Source organism: Cherax quadricarinatus, chromosome 20 (genome assembly GCF_038502225.1).
Source record: "Cherax quadricarinatus isolate ZL_2023a chromosome 20, ASM3850222v1, whole genome shotgun sequence".
NCBI classification, from domain to species: domain Eukaryota; kingdom Metazoa; phylum Arthropoda; class Malacostraca; order Decapoda; family Parastacidae; genus Cherax; species Cherax quadricarinatus.
Window position 1 is genome coordinate 1,367,353 of NC_091311.1, and position 18,033 is coordinate 1,385,385.

Here is an 18,033-nt window from a genome sequence, read left to right on the forward strand (position 1 = left end):
CAAGAAAGCTCCCAGTGCCAACCCTTCGAGACCAAGGGTGCTAATGACTGTTGAAATGAAGAAAGAGATAATTGCAAAGTATGAAAGTGGAGTGCGTGTGTCGGAGCTGGTCAGGTTGTATAGTAAACCCCAATCAACCATCTCTACTATAGTGAGCAAGAAAACGGCAATCAAGGAAGCTGTTCCTGCAAAAGATGCAACTGTGATTACGAAACAGTGACCGCAAGTGTTAGAAAATGTTGAGAGACTGTTATTGGTGTGGATAAATGAAAAACAGATAGCAGGAGATAGCATCTCTCAAGCAATCATTTGTGAAAAGGCTAGACAGTTGCATGACGATTTGGTAAAAAAAATTGCCTGCAACTAGTGGTGATATGAGTGAATTTAAGGCCAGCAAAGGTTGGTTTGAAAGATTTAAGAATCGTAGTGGTATACATTGTGTGATTAGGCATGGTGAGGCTGCCAGTTATGTTGTGTGACAGAAGTCCAGTGACTCTCAAGCTGGTCCTAGTGGCATTAAAAGAAGGGAAGTAACCCCGGAAAAGGACTTGCTACCTCAAGTCCTAATGGAGGGGGATTCCCCTTCTAAATGCTAACACCATCCACACTCTCCCCTCCTCCCATCCCTTCAATCATCACCAGATTTTCATTAAAGGTAATTGTCAACTATTCTTTCGTTATTTATTGTCATTTATTGTTATTGTTGTTATTGTAATTACTATGCGGGAGAGATACATGATTATGTACACCTGGAAAATCCTAGAGGGACTAGTACCGAACTTGCACACGAAAATCACTCACTACGAAAGCAAAAGACTTGGCAGACGATGCAACATCCCCCCAATGAAAAGCAGGGGTGTCACTAGCACATTAAGAGACCATACAATAAGTGTCAGGGGCCCGAGACTGTTCAACTGCCTCCCAGCGTACATAAGGGGGATTACCAACAGACCCCTGGCAGTCTTCAAGCTGGCACTGGACAAGCACCTAAAGTCGGTTCCTGATCAGCCGGGCTGTGGCTTGTACGTTGGCTTGCGTGCAGCCAGCAGTAACAGCCTGGTTGATCAGGCTCTGATCCACCAGGAGGCCTGGTCACAGACCGGGCTGCGGGGGCGTTGACCCCCGGAACTCTCTCCAGGTAAACTCCAGGTATGCTATTGCACTGAACTTAATATTTCATGTGGTAAAAGTTTTTTTTTTTCATACTTTTGGGTGTCTTGCACGGATTAACTTGATTTCCATTATTTCTTATGGGGAAAATTGATTTGCTTTCCGATATTTTTGGTTTACAATGAGCTCTTCGGAACGGATTAGTATCGCGAACCGGGGGTCCACTGTATATATATATATATACACACACATATATATATATCTATATATATATATATATATATATATATATATATATATATAAATATATATATATATATATATATATATACACAGATATATATATATATATATATATATATATATATATATATATATATATATATATATATATATATGTATATAATGTATATATATATATATATATATATATATATATATATATATATATTATATATATATATATATGTATATATATGTATATACAGTGGACCCCCGCATAACGATCACCTCCGAATGCGACCAACTATGTAAGTGTATTTATGTAAGTGCGTTTGTACGTGTATGTTTGGGGGTCTGAAATGGACTAATCTACTTCACAGTATTCCTTATGGGAACAAATTCTGTCAGTAGTGGAACCTGAACATACTTCTGGAGTGAAAAAATATCGTTAACCGGGGGTCCACTGTATATATATATATATATATATATATATATATATATATATATATATATATATATATATACATATATATATAATATACAATATATATATATATATACAGTGGACCCCCACATACCGTTGGCATCACATAACGTTAAATCCGCATACCGATACATTTTATCGCTAAGATTTTGCCTCGCATACCGCTAAAAAACCCGCTCAACACTGTTCGTCCGAGACGCGTCTAATGTGCGGCCTGAGCCAGCCTCACATGTTCCGCCGGTGGCATTGTTTACAAGCCAGCCTCCGCGGTCACATCCAAGCATACAATCGTAACATTTCGTATTATTGCAGTGTTTTTGGTGATTTTATCTGCAAAATAAGTGACCATGGGCCCCAAGAAAGCTTCTAGTGCCAACCCTGTGGTAAAAAGGGTGAGATATATTATCGAAATACTTTGGTACCATGGTCAACTGCTGCTGCTGCTGCTGCTGCTGCTGTAGCACTGTCAGCTGCTGCTGCTGCTGCTGCTGTAGCACTGTCAGCTGCTGCTGCTGCTGCTGTACCACCATCAGCTGCTGCTGCTGCTGTAGCACCATCAGCTGCTGCTGCTGCTGCTGTAGCACTGTCTGCTGCTGCTGCTGCTGCTGCTGTACCACCATTAGCTGCTGATGCTGCTGCAGTTGTAGTACCATCAGCTGCTGCTGCTGCTGTAGCACTGTCATCTGCTGCTGCTGCTGCTGTAGCACTGTCAGCTGCTGCTGCTGCTGTAGCACCATCAGCTGCTGCTGCTGCTGTAGTACTGTCTGCTGCTGCTGCTGCTGCTGCTGTACCACCATTAGCTGCTGATGCTGCTGCAGTTGTAGTACCATCTGCTGCTGTTGTAGCATTGCTGCTGCTATAGCACTGTCAGCTGCTGCTGCTGCTGCATTGTCAGCTGCTGCTGCTGCTGCTGCTGCTGTAGCACTGTCAGCTGCTGCTGCTGCTGTACCACCATCAGCTGCTGCTGCTGCTGCTGCTGCTGTAGTACCGTCTGCTGCTGCTGCTGTAGTACCGTCTGCTGCTGCTGCTGTAGTACCGTCTGCTGCTGCTGTAGCATCGTCTGCTGCTGCTGTAGCACTGTCAGCTGCTGCTGTAGCACTGTCAGCTGCTGCTGCTGCTGTAGCACTGTCAGCTGCTGCTGCTGCTGCTGTAGCACTGTTGTTGGTGTGGCTTATTGAGAATACCAAGAAACAATTAACCCCAGAGGGTTAGCCACCCAGGATAACCCAAGAAAGTCAGTGTCATCGAAGACTGTCTAACTTATTTCCATTGGTGTCCTTAATCTTGTCTCCCAGGATGCAACCCACACCAGTCGATTAACACCCAGGTGAAGAGGGAAAAACGCCTGGAACTAGTGCTCATATTGGTGAATTTAAAGCCAGCAAAGGTTGGTTTGAGAGATTTAAGAATCGTAGTGGCATACACAGTGTGATAAGGCCTGTTCTGGAAGAAAATGACAAACAGGACCTACAGTACTCAGGAGGAAAAGGCACTCCCAGGACACAGTATCTCAAAAGTCATTGCTGCATCTTCAATGAAGGTAAGTGTCATTTATTCTTCATTTAGTAGAGTAGTACATGCACAATATATACTGTGCATGTACTACTCTACTATTGTGCATGTATCCTTCTCTTTGTGTGTAGGAAAATGTATATTTCATGTGGTAAAAATTTTTTTTTCATACTTTTGGGTGTCTTGCACGGATTAATTTGATTTCCATTATTTCTTATTGGGAAAATTCATTCGCATAACGATAATTTCGCATAACAATGAGCTCTCATGAACGGATTAATATCGTTATGCGGGGGTCCACTGTATATATATATATATATATATATATATATATATATATATATATATATTATATATGTATATATATATATATATATATATATATATATATATATATATATATATATATATATATATATATATATATTCGCGAGGGTTAGGGGATCAAGAGCCTCGCGAATGTTGAAAAACCGTGAATGTTTGGTGCCCCAGTATATTGTAGGGAAATGTAATACAATACTGCTTCCTTAACTTGTTGAACCGTGAACAACCATAAAATACATGAAAACGTCATAAACTGTACTAAAAATATACATGTTATGCTTTAATAACATGTATGTTTTTAAATACCACAGACTCCGCCATTACCTCCACCAATGCCTCCACCACTTCCTCAACCACTGCGAGTCCCTACTACCCTCCCTGACCCCTGCAACTGGCAACCAGCCCTCCCACCACTCAGTGTGGTGAGTGTTTTGTTTGTTCAGTATTTGCTATTAAACTACAGTATAAATAATGCAAACCCATTCATGACTACATATTGGAATGGCTATTCGGACAGGTATTAGACGGTGACATCATGTGTTTACTCTTGAACACAGCAAAGAATCAAGCATTTGTGCTACTGCTAATAATAACAATAGTAATAATAATAATAATAATAATAATAATAATAATAATAATAATAATAATAATAATAATACGATATAATTGAAGAAGGAAATTGTACAAAAATACGAGGGAGTGGTTGACACATCGTCAGTGTGGCTTTGTTTATGTTGGAGTGAGCATTAGTCTCCGTGCTCTTCCAAACATTTCACAATAATTCTGCAGTTGAGGCAGTGGTATTTAATAACATATATATTATAAATAATAATAGTACATATTATTATTTATAATATAAATTAAAGGTGAATACAGGAAAGAGTAAGGTTATGAGGATAACAAAAAGTTTAGGTGATGAAAGATTGAATATCAGATTGGAGGGAGAGAGTATGGAGGAGGTGAACGTATTCAGATATTTGGGAGTGGACGTGTCAGCGGATGGGTCTATGAAAGATGAGGTGAATCATAGAATTGATGAGGGAAAAAGAGTGAGTGGTGCACTTAGGAGTCTGTGGAGACAAAGAACTTTGTCCTTGGAGGCAAAGAGGGGAATGTATGAGAGTATAGTTTTGCCAATGCTCTTATATGGGTGTGAAGCGTGGGTGATGAATGTTGCAGCGAGGAGAAGGCTGGAGGCAGTGGAGATGTCATGTCTGAGGGCAATGTGTGGTGTGAATATAATGCAGAGAATTCGTAGTTTGGAAGTTAGGAGGAGGTGCGGGATTACCAAAACTGTTGTCCAGAGGGCTGAGGAAGGGTTGTTGAGGTGGTTCGGACATGTAGAGAGAATGGAGCGAAACAGAATGACTTCAAGAGTGTATCAGTCTGTAGTGGAAGGAAGGCGGGGTAGGGGTCGGCCTAGGAAGGGTTGGAGGGAGGGGGTAAAGGAGGTTTTGTGTGCGAGGGGCTTGGACTTCCAGCAGGCATGCGTGAGCGTGTTTGATAGGAGTGAATGGAGACAAATGGTTTTTAATACTTGACGTGCTGTTGGAGTGTGAGCAAAGTAACATTTATGAAGGGATTCAGGGAAACCGGCAGGCCGGACTTGAGTCCTGGAGATGGGAAGTACAGTGCCTGCACTCTGAAGGAGGGGTGTTAATGTTGCAGTTTAAAAACTGTAGTGTAAAGCACCCTTCTGGCAAGACAGTGATGGAGTGAATGATGGTGAAAGATTTTCTTTTTCGGGCCACCCTGCCTTGGTGGGAATCGGCCAGTGTGATAATAAAAAAAATTATTATTATTAATAACATGTATGTTATTAAATACCACTGTCTCAATCGCTGCCTCAACCACTGCCTCAATCGCTGCCTCAACAGCTGCCTCAACAGCTGCCTCAATTGCTGCTTCAACAGCTGCCTCAACAGCTGCCTCACCCACTGCCTCAATCGCTGCCTCAACCGCTGCCTCAACCACTGCCTCAATCGCTGCCTCAACAGCTGCCTCAACCACTGCCTCGATTGCTTCCTCAACAGCTGCCTCACCCACTGCCTCAATTGCTGCCTCACCCACTGCCTCAACAGCTGCCTCAACCACTGCCTCAATCGCTTCCTCAACAGCTGCCTCACCCACTGCCTCAACAACTGCCTCAACCACTGCCTCAATCGCTGCCTCAACAGCTGTCTCAATCGCTGCCTCAACAGCTGCCTCACCCACTGCCTCAATTGCTGCCTCAACAGCTGCCTCAACCACTGCCTCAATCGCTGCCTCAACAGCAGCCTCACCCACTGCCTCAATCGCTGCCTCAACCACTGCCTCAATCGCTGCCTCAACAGCTGCCTCAACCACTGCCTCAACCACTGCCTCAATCACTGCCTCAACAGCTGCCTCAACCACTGACTCAATCGCTGCCTCAACAGCTGCCTCACCCACTGCCTCAATCGCTGCCTCAACAGCTGCCTCAACCACTGCCTCAATCGCTGCCTCAACAGCAGCCTCAACAGCTGCCTCACCCACTGCCTCAATTGCTGCCTCAACCACTGCCTCAATCAATCGCTGCCTCAACAGCCTCAACCACTGCCTCAATCGCTGCCTCAACAGCTGCCTCAACCACAGCCTAGATTGCTTCCTCAACAGCTGCCTCACCCACAGCCTCAATCACTGCCTCACCAACTGCCTCAACAGCTGCCTCAACCACTGCCTCAATCGCTGCCTCAACAGCTGCCTCACCCACTGCCTCAATCTGCCTCAACAACTGCCTCACTGCCTCATCGCTGCCTCAACAGCTGCCTCACCCACTGCCTCACTCGCTGCCTCAACAGCTGCCTCACCCACTGCCTCAATTGCTGCCTCAACCACTGCCTCAATCGCTGCCTCAACAGCTGCCTCAATCGCTGCCTCAACAGCTGCCTCAACCACTGCCTCAATCGCTGCCTCAACAGCTGCCTCAACCACTGCCTTGATTGCTTCCTCAACAGCTGCCTCACCCACAGCCTCAATCACTGCCTCACCCACTGCCTCAACAGCTGCCTCAACCACTGCCTCAATCGCTGCCTCAACAGCTGCCTCACCCACTGCCTCAATCACTGCCTCAACAACTGCCTCAACCACTGCCTCAATCGCTGCCTCAACAGCTGCCTCACCCACTGCCTCAATCGCTGCCTCAACAGCTGTCTCACCCACTGCCTCAATCGTTGCCTCAACAGCTGTCTCAATCGCTGCCTCAACAGCTGCCTCACCCACTGCCTCAATTGCTGCCTCAACAGCTGCCTCAACCACTGCCTCAACAGCTGCCTCAACCACTGCCTCAATCGCTGCTTCAACAGCAGTCTCACCCACTGCCTCAATCGCTTCCTCAACCACTGCCTCAATCACTGCCTCAACAGCTGCCTCAACCACTGCCTCAATCGCTGCCTCAACAGCTGCCTCACCCACTGCCTCAATCGCTGCCTCAACAGCTGCCTCAACCACTGCCTCAATCGCTGCCTCAACAGCAGCCTCAACAGCTGCCTCACCCACTGCCTCAATCGCTGCCTCATCCACTGCCTCAATCGCTGCCTCAACAGCTGCCTCAACAGCTGCCTCAACAGCTGCCTTAACCACTGCCTCTACCACTCCAGTCGCACTCAATCTACAAGCACCAAACAATGAATTATTGTGAAATGTTTGGAAGAGCACGGAGACTAATGCTCACTCCAGCATAAACAAAGCCACACTGACGATGTGTCAACCACTCCCTCGTATTTTTGTACAACTTCCTTCAATTATATCGTATTTATTATTATTATTATTATTATTATTATTATTATTATTATTATTACTATTGTTATTATTAGCAGGAGCAGAAATGTTTGATTCTTTGCTGTGTTCTAGAGTAAACACATGATGTCACCGTCTAATACCTGTCCGAATAGCCATTCCAATATGCAGTCATGAATGGGTTTACATTATTTATACTGTAGTTTAATAGCAAATAATGAACAAACAAAACACTCACCACACTGAGTGGTGGGAGGGCTGGCTGCCAGTTGCGGGGGTCGGAGGGAGGGTAGTAGGGACTCGCAGGTGGCGGGAAACTTGAATGTGATTTGGCAGCAGGGAATTTGGTGGCTGGGAATTTGGCGGTTGGGAATTTGCGAATGTGTGAAGCCCGCAAAAGCTGAAAACGTGAATGTTGAGGGAGACCTGTGTACATGTATATGTATATGTATATATATATATATATATATATATATATATATATATATATATATATATATACAGTGGACCCCCAGTTAACAATATTTTTTCATTCCAGAAGTATGTTCAGGTGCCAATACTGACCGAATTTGTTCCCATAAGGAATACAGTGGACCCCCGCATAACGATTACCTCCAAATGCGACCAATTATGTAAGTGTATTTATGTAAGTGCGTTTGTACGTGTATGTTTGGGGGTCTGAAAGGAATAATCTACTTCACAATATTCCTTATGGGAATAAATTCGGTCAGTACTGGCACCTGAACATACTTATGGAGTGAAAAAATATCGTTAACCGGGGGTCCACTGTATTGTGAAGTAGATTAGTCCATTTCAGAACCCCAAACATACACGTACAAACGCACTTACATAAATACACTTACACAATTGGTTGCATTGGGAGGTGATCGTTAAGAAGGGGGTCCACTGTATATATATATATATATATATATATATATATATATATATATATATATATATATATATATATATATATATATATATATATATATATATATATATATATATATATATAACCGAGTTCGGTTCCGAGAAACTGGTCGTAAGTCGAAATGGTCGTAAATCGAACTTTACTACTGAATATCAACAAAACATTTTTGTAATGACTTTATTTTATTGTTTTATTTTGGTATTTCATGTTTTACTTTACTTTTTATGCTGTTAGTACTGTATTTTACATGTAAGGTTTAGGATAAACACTATGTACAACACAAATAGTTGTTTATTTCCCAGAAATTTGGCATAAAAAACACGGTTGTAAGTCGAGTGGTCATAAGTCGAGCAGGTCGTAAGTCGGATGGTAGGTGTATATATATATATATATATATATATATATATATGTATATATATATGTATATATATATATATATTATTTTTTTTTTTTCATTATTATCACATTGGCCGATTCCCACCAAGGCAGGGTGGCCCGAAAAAGAAAAACTTTCTCCATCATTCACTCCATCACTGTCTTGCCAGAAGGGTGCTTTACACTATAGTTTTTAAACTGCAACATTAACACCCCTCCTTCAGAGTGCAGGCACTGTACTTCCCATCTCCTGGACTCAAGTCCGGCCTGCCGGTTTCCCTGAACACCTTCATAAATGTTACTTTGCTCACACTCCAACAACACGTCAAGTATTAAAAACCATTTGTCTCCATTCACTCCTATCAAACACGCTCACGCATGCCTGCTGGAAGTCCAAGCCCCTCGCACACAAAACCTCCTTTACCCCCTCCCTCCAACCTTTCCTAGGCCGACCCCTACCCCGCCTTCCTTCCACTACAGACTGATACACTCTTGATGTTATTCTGTTTCGCTCCATTCCTTCCACATGTCCGAACCACCTCAACAACCCTTCCTGAGCCCTCTGGACAACAGTTTTGGTAATCCCGCACCTCCTCCTAACTTCCAAACTACGAATTCTCTGCATTATATTCACACCACACATAGCTCTCAGACATGACATCTCCACTGCCTCCAGCCTTCTCCTCGCTGCAACATTTCATCACCCATGCTTCACACCCATATAAGAGCGTTGGTAAAACTATACTCTCATACATTCCCCTCTTTGCCTCCAAGGACAAAGTTCTTTGTCTCCACAGACTCCTAAGTGCACCACTCACCCTTTTCCCCTCATCAATTCTATGATTCACCTCATCTTTCATAGACCCATCCGCTGACACGTCCACTCCCAGATATCTGAATACATTCACCTCCTCCATACTCTCTCCCTCCAATCTGATATTCAATCTTTCATCACTTAATCTTTTTGTTATCCTCATAACCTTACTCTTTCCTGTATTCACTTTCAATTTTCTTCTTTTGCACACCCTACCAAATTCATCCACCAATCTCTGCAACTTCTCTTCAGAATCTCCCAAGAGCACAGTGTCATCAGCAAAGAGCAACTGTGACAACTCCCATTTTATGTGTGATTCTTTATCTTTTAACTCCACGCCTCTTGCCAAGACCCTCGCATTTACTTCTCTTACAACCCCATCTATATATATATTTTTGATTATTATTTATTTTTTTTTTTTATTATCACACTGGCCGATTCCCACCAAGGCAGGGTGGCCCGAAAAAGAAAAACTTTCACCATCATTCACTCCATCATTGTCTTGCCAGAAGGGTGCTTTACACTACAGTTTTTAAACTGCAACATTAACACCCCTCCTTCAGAGTGCAGGCACTGTACTTCCCATCTCCAGGACTCAAGTCCGGCCTGCCGGTTTCCCTGAACCCCTTCATAAATGTTACTTTGCTCACACTCCAACAGCACGTCAAGTATTAAAAACCATTTGTCTCCATTCACTCCTATCAAACACGCTCACGCATGCCTGCTGGAAGTCCAAGCCCCTCGCACACGAAACCTCCTTTACCCCCTCCCTCCAACCTTTCCTAGGCCGACCCCTACCCCGCCTTCCTTCCACTACAGACTGATACACTCTTGAAGTTATTCTGTTTCGCTCCATTCTCTCCACATGTCCGAACCACCTCAACAACCCTTCCTCAGTCCTCTGGACAACAGTTTTGGTAATCCCGCACCTCCTCCTAACTTCCAAACTACGAATTCTCTGCATTATATTCACACCACACATTGCTCTCAGACATGACATCTCCACTGCCTCCAGCCTTCTCCTCGCTGCAACATTCATCACCCATGCTTCACACCCATATAAGAGCGTTGGTAAAACTATACTCTCATACATTCCCCTCTTTGCCTCATATATATATATATATATATATATATATATATATATATATCTTGCTACTCCTACTTACACTTTGGTCACACTTCACAGACACGCACATGCATATATATATATACATACATCTAGGTTTTTCTCCTTTTTCTAAATAGCTCTTGTTCTTTTTTATTTCTTCTATTGTCCATGGGGAAGTGGAAAAGAATCTTTCCTCCGTAAGCCATGCGTGTCGTATGAGGCGACTAAAATGCCGGGAGCAATGGGCTAGTAACCCCTTCTCCTGTATACAATTACTAAAAAAGAGAAGAAGAAAAACTTTATAAAACTGGGTTGCTTAAATGTGCGTGGATGTAGTGCGGATGACAAGAAACAGATGATTGCTGATGTTATGAATGAAAAGAAGTTGGATGTCCTGGCCCTAAGCGAAACAAAGCTGAAGGGGGTAGGAGAGTTTCAGTGGGGGGAAATAAATGGGATTAAATCTGGAGTATCTGAGAGAGTTAGAGCAAAGGAAGGGGTAGCAGTAATGTTAAATGATCAGTTATGGAAGGAGAAAAGAGAATATGAATGTGTAAATTCAAGAATTATGTGGATTAAAGTAAAGGTTGGATGCGAGAAGTGGGTCATAATAAGCGTGTATGCACCTGGAGAAGAGAGGAATGCAGAGGAGAGAGAGAGATTTTGGGAGATGTTAAGTGAATGTATAGGAGCCTTTGAACCAAGTGAGAGAGTAATTGTGGTAGGGGACTTGAATGCTAAAGTAGGAGAAACTTTTAGAGAGGGTGTGGTAGGTAAGTTTGGGGTGCCAGGTGTAAATGATAATGGGAGCCCTTTGATTGAACTTTGTATAGAAAGGGGTTTAGTTATAGGTAATACATATTTTAAGAAGAAGAGGATAAATAAGTATACACGATATGATGTAGGGCGAAATGACAGTAGTTTGTTGGATTATGTATTGGTAGATAAAAGACTGTTGAGTAGACTTCAGGATGTACATGTTTATAGAGGGGCCACAGATATATCAGATCACTTTCTAGTTGTAGCTACACTGAGAGTAAAAGGTAGATGGGATACAAGGAGAATAGAAGCATCAGGGAAGAGAGAGGTGAAGGTTTATAAACTAAAAGAGGAGGCAGTTAGGGTAAGATATAAACAGCTATTGGAGGATAGATGGGCTAATGAGAGCATAGGCAATGGGGTCGAAGAGGTATGGGGTAGGTTTAAAAATGTAGTGTTAGAGTGTTCAGCAGAAGTTTGTGGTTACAGGAAAGTGGGTGCAGGAGGGAAGAGGAGCGATTGGTGGAATGATGATGTAAAGAGAGTAGTAAGGGAGAAAAAGTTAGCATATGAGAAGTTTTTACAAAGTAGAAGTGATGCAAGGAGGGAAGAGTATATGGAGAAAAAGAGAGAAGTTAAGAGAGTGGTGAAGCAATGTAAAAAGAGAGCAAATGAGAGAGTGGGTGAGATGTTATCAACAAATTTTGTTGAAAATAAGAAAAAGTTTTGGAGTGAGATTAACAAGTTAAGAAAGCCTAGAGAACAAATGGATTTGTCAGTTAAAAATAGGAGAGGAGAGTTATTAAATGGAGAGTTAGAGGTATTGGGAAGATGGAAGGAATATTTTGAGGAATTGTTAAATGTTGATGAAGATAGGGAAGCTGTGATTTCGTGTATAGGGCAAGGAGGAATAACATCTTGTAGGAGTGAGGAAGAGCCAGTTGTGAGTGTGGGGGAAGTTCGTGAGGCAGTAGGTAAAATGAAAGGGGGTAAGGCAGCCGGGATTGATGGGATAAAGATAGAAATGTTAAAAGCAGGTGGGGATATAGTTTTGGAGTGGTTGGTGCAATTATTTAATAAATGTATGGAAGAGGGTAAGGTACCTAGGGATTGGCAGAGAGCATGCATAGTTCCTTTGTATAAAGGCAAAGGGGATAAAAGAGAGTGCAAAAATTATAGGGGGATAAGTCTGTTGAGTGTACCTGGTAAAGTGTATGGTAGAGTTATAATTGAAAGAATTAAGAGTAAGACGGAGAATAGGATAGCAGATGAACAAGGAGGCTTTAGGAAAGGTAGGGGGTGTGTGGACCAGGTGTTTACAGTGAAACATATAAGTGAACAGTATTTAGATAAGGCTAAAGAGGTCTTTGTGGCATTTATGGATTTGGAAAAGGCGTATGACAGGGTGGATAGGGTGGCAATGTGGCAGATGTTGCAAGTGTATGGTGTAGGAGGTAGGTTACTGAAAGCAGTGAAGAGTTTTTACGAGGATAGTGAGGCTCAAGTTAGAGTATGTAGGAAAGAGGGAAATTTTTTCCCAGTAAAAGTAGGCCTTAGACAAGGATGTGTGATGTCACCGTGGTTGTTTAATATATTTATAGATGGGGTTGTAAGAGAAGTAAATGCGAGGGTCTTGGCAAGAGGCGTGGAGTTAAAAGATAAAGAATCACACACAAAGTGGGAGTTGTCACAGCTGCTCTTTGCTGATGACACTGTGCTCTTGGGAGATTCTGAAGAGAAGTTGCAGAGATTGGTGGATGAATTTGGTAGGGTGTGCAAAAGAAGAAAATTAAAGGTGAATACAGGAAAGAGTAAGGTTATGAGGATAACAAAAAGATTAGGTGATGAAAGATTGAATATCAGATTGGAGGGAGAGAGTATGGAGGAGGTGAACGTATTCAGATATTTGGGAGTGGACGTGTCAGCGGATGGGTCTATGAAAGATGAGGTGAATCATAGAATTGATGAGGGAAAAAGAGTGAGTGGTGCACTTAGGAGTCTGTGGAGACAAAGAACTTTGTCCTTGGAGGCAAAGAGGGGAATGTATGAGAGTATAGTTTTACCAACGCTCTTATATGGGTGTGAAGCGTGGGTGATGAATGTTGCAGCGAGGAGAAGGCTGGAGGCAGTGGAGATGTCATGTCTGAGGGCAATGTGTGGTGTGAATATAATGCAGAGAATTCGTAGTTTGGAAGTTAGGAGGAGGTGCGGGATTACCAAAACTGTTGTCCAGAGGGCTGAGGAAGGGTTGTTGAGGTGGTTTGGACATGTAGAGAGAATGGAGCGAAACAGAATGACTTCAAGAGTGTATCAGTCTGTAGTGGAAGGAAGGCGGGGTAGGGGTCGGCCTAGGAAGGGTTGGAGGGAGGGGGTAAAGGAGGTTTTGTGTGCGAGGGGCTTGGACTTCCAGCAGGCATGCGTGAGCGTGTTTGATAGGAGTGAATGGAGACAAATGGTTTTTAATACTTGACGTGCTGTTGGAGTGTGAGCAAAGTAACATTTATGAAGGGATTCAGGGAAACCGGCAGGCCGGACTTGAGTCCTGGAGATGGGAAGTACAGTGCCTGCACTCTGAAGGAGGGGTGTTAATGTTGCAGTTTAAAAACTGTAGTGTAAAGCACCCTTCTGGCAAGACAGTGATGGAGTGAATGATGGTGAAAGTTTTTCTTTTTCGGGCCACCCTGCCTTGGTGGGAATCGGCCGGTGTGATAATAAAAATAAAAATAAAAAAAAATATATATATATATATATATATATGTATATATAAGTAGGCTCTAAGAGCACTCATCTCTTAACTTTACATTTTAAAGTATTTTTTCAAGGGCGAGAAAGGGCATCAGCAACTACATTAAGAGTTCCACTTAAGTGTTGAATACTAATCAAGTATGGTTGGATCCTCAGAGCCCACCTTAGGATCCGGGTGTTCTTTGATTTCATAGAATTAATGTAAATTAAAGGGTTGTGATTGGAAAATACCATAATTTTATGGGGGGAGGTTCCCAAATAAACGTCAAAATGTTCCAAAGATATTACTAAGGCAAGAGCTTCTTTCTGTACAGTGGCGTAATTCTTTTGGCGATGTTTCAACTTTGAAGAATAATAAGATATAGAATGCAAAATATCAGTAGAGGGGGATTTCTGAAGTAACACCTCCCCCACAGCATAAACGCTGGCATCAATGTGTAAATAGAACGGCTGATTAAAGTCAGGACTCTTCAATACGGGTGACGAAAAAAAGCAACCGCTTCAACCGATTAAAAGCTATCGCACAATCTTTCGACCAGCGAAACTTCATCTTACTACTGGTTAACTCAGTAAGAGGAGATGCAACCTGAGAAAAATGAGGACAGAAACGTCGATAATAACCAGCCATTCCAAGGAACCTCTGTACAGATTTTCTATCTTGAGGGACAGGAAACTCGGCAATGGCCCTATCTTTTACATCAACAGGACGTACCTCACCCTGGCGTGTACGAAAACCGAGGTATTTAATCTTGGCTTGTCCAAACTGTCATTTGGCTAAATTAATGGTGAAGTTGTACTTTTCTACCTTCTTAAATAAGGTTTCCATGCGAATTAAATGTTGCTCCCACTCACTGCTATATATAACAAGATCATCTAGATATGCATCCACTCCTAAATCATTGGTCAACAGGTTTATCAGGCTCTGAAAGGTAGAGGTTGCGTTGCACCACCCGAAGGGCATAACGCGATAATTGAATAATCTGCCTTGTATAGTAAATGCGGATATTTCTTGAGCTCGCTGGGTAAGCGGCACTTGGTAATAACGCCTTAATAAATCCAGGCGGGTAACATAGGCGGGAAACCATCCAGTACCATGAGAGCATTAACCTTATGATAATCAGTGCACATTCTAAAAATTCCATCAGGATTTGTAATTAATATACAGGGTGAGGCCCATGGACTCTTACTCCGCTCTATGAGCCCATGGGACAACAAAAATTCCACTTCTTTGTTTAATGCTTCTTGTTTGAGTGGACTTGCCCTATAAGGTGACTGCAAGGCTTAGCTTCTTGTACATCTATGTCGTGATTCCCCAATGTGCAACACCTAGGGACATCATCGAATAAAACCTTATAACGTAATATCAAGTCTTTGACATGTTTTGCTTTTTCCAAATCAAGGTCCATAAGAAAGATATCAAGAGATTTTAATGTCTCTGAATTTTTTAAACATATTTCTATTGCTTTAGAGATGCTGGGCAGACATACATTTTCAGTTTCAGCTAAAGGAAGAACTGTCGTAATTGGTATAAGACTAGGGTGGTAAGCTTTAAGTTGGTTTAAGTGATAAGTACATTTTGCTTTTCTCTTTCCTGGAGTTCGTAGTACATAATTTACCTCATTGAGCCGCTCAGTCACTTCCAAAGGACCTCCGTATCTAGGTTGCAGAGCATGTCCAGGTAAAATTTCTGTGCCATCACCCTGTCGCCTGGTTTAAATAAGCGAGAGCGTGTGTGTTTGTCATAACAATGCTTCATCTTGGATTGGGCCTTAGCCAGGTTTTTTGATGCTAATTCCCTCCATTATTTCTTATGGGGAAAATTGATTTGCTTTCCGATATTTTTGGTTTACAATGAGCTCTTAGGAACGGATTAGTATCGCGAACCAGGGGTCCACTGTATATATATATATATATATATACACTGAAGGAGGGGTGTTAACATAAAAACTGTAGTGTACCCTTCTGGCAAGACAGTGATGGAGTGAATTATGGTGATAGTTTTTCTTTTTCGGGCCACCCTGCCTTGGTGGGAATCGGCCGGTGTGATAATAAAAAATAATATATATATATATATATATATATATATATATACAGTGGACCCCCGCATACCGTTGGCATCACATAACGTTAAATCCGCATACCGATACATTTTATCGCTAAGATTTTGCCTTGCATACCGCTAAAAAACCCGCTCAACACTATTCGTCCAAGAGACGTCTAATGTGCGGCCTGAGCCAGCCTCACATGTTCCGCCGGTGGCATTGTTTACAAGCCAGCCTCCGCGGTCACATCCAAGCATACAATCGTAACATTTCGTATTATTACAGTGTTTTTGGTGGTTTTATCTGCAAAATAAGTGACCATGGGCCCCAAGAAAGCTTCTAGTGCCAACCCTGTGGTAAAAAGGGTGAGAAATATTATCGAAATACTTTGGTACCATGGTCAACTGCTGCTGCTGCTGCTGCTGCTGCTGTAGCACTGTCAGCTGCTGCTGCTGCTGCTGTACCACCTTCAGCTGCTGCTGCTGCTGCACTGTCAGCTGCTTCTGCTGCTGTAGCACTGTCAGCTGCTGCTGCTGCTGCTGCTGTAGCACCGTCAGCTGCTGCTGCTGCTGTACCACCGTCAGCTGCTGCTGCTGCTGTAGTACCGTCTACTGCTGCTGCTGCTGCTGTACCACCATTAGCTGCTGCTGCTGCTGCAGTTGTAGTAAGAACATAAGAACATAAGAATGTAGGAACACTGCAGAAGGCCTACTGGCCCATACGAGGCAGGTCCTTATCAAAACGACATCTACCTAAAGCTACTCAAGAAATAACTCCCGTACCCCTTGACACCAATCAAACCCAGCCCCTCCCACTCATATATTTGTCCAGTCTCTTCTTAACCTTTTATCGCGCAATTGGTCCGAAAATTTGAAATTCGAACTGAACTCCCTATGGTGGATAGAGTAACTCAATACAAGGTCACTGATCCCATATAAATTGATTTCTGATGGTTAGTTTTCGAGCAATTGCTAATCTCCGGAGACCGAAAATATTAGGCTGCTCCCGACAAAGGGATTAAAAAATTTGATGTTGCAAAACTTGCAATTGTTAATAAAACACACCAAAACAATTTTTTAAATTTAATATACAAACAGACAATATAAAAAACATAAATGGAACTTGAATCAAAACATTTTTTAATTGTTACAAAAATATAAAAAGGAAGCAAATCTCAACAATGACAAATTGCAAAGGGATGCAACTTTCAATCCCTATATTCCTGAGATTCATTTGGATGACCAATTATTCTATATTGCTAATTGATGGTATGGTAGTCGCTGAAGCAATTTCTATCACTCTTTATCCAGATTTACTTTGCATACAGAACACTGGAATGAGGATGTGACCAATTTCTTCGAGTGGCTGCAATAGTTGCAATCGTAATACCTTACTTTTTCTTCACTAATTTCTGTTTTTTGGCTGGCCTTTCTTCCTCCTCATCATCACTTGACACCTGTGCATCCGGTGGCAAGTATTCATCACCACTATCCAGCAATTCTGGTTCATCTACCTCTGCTTCTGAGTCACTCTCTTCAGAAACGCAGACATACCTCGACCTGCTGGTGGACTGCTCCCCATAAAACAACTTCTCATTGATCTGGAAGGACAATAGAAACCTCCTGTATAGATCCAGACCACTACAGAGTTCATATATGCAATTGAAATTTTTTTATAAATATTTATTTGACTAAAATTGGACATTCCCGGAAACTCGTGCAAGACCGAAATAATTCGGTATAAAATGTTTGCACTTTTTTCAACTGCATGCTACACTCATATTATGCTTCACACGGACTTTAGGTATATATCAAAATATGCCTAAACTATTCATGTAAGCACTAAACACAA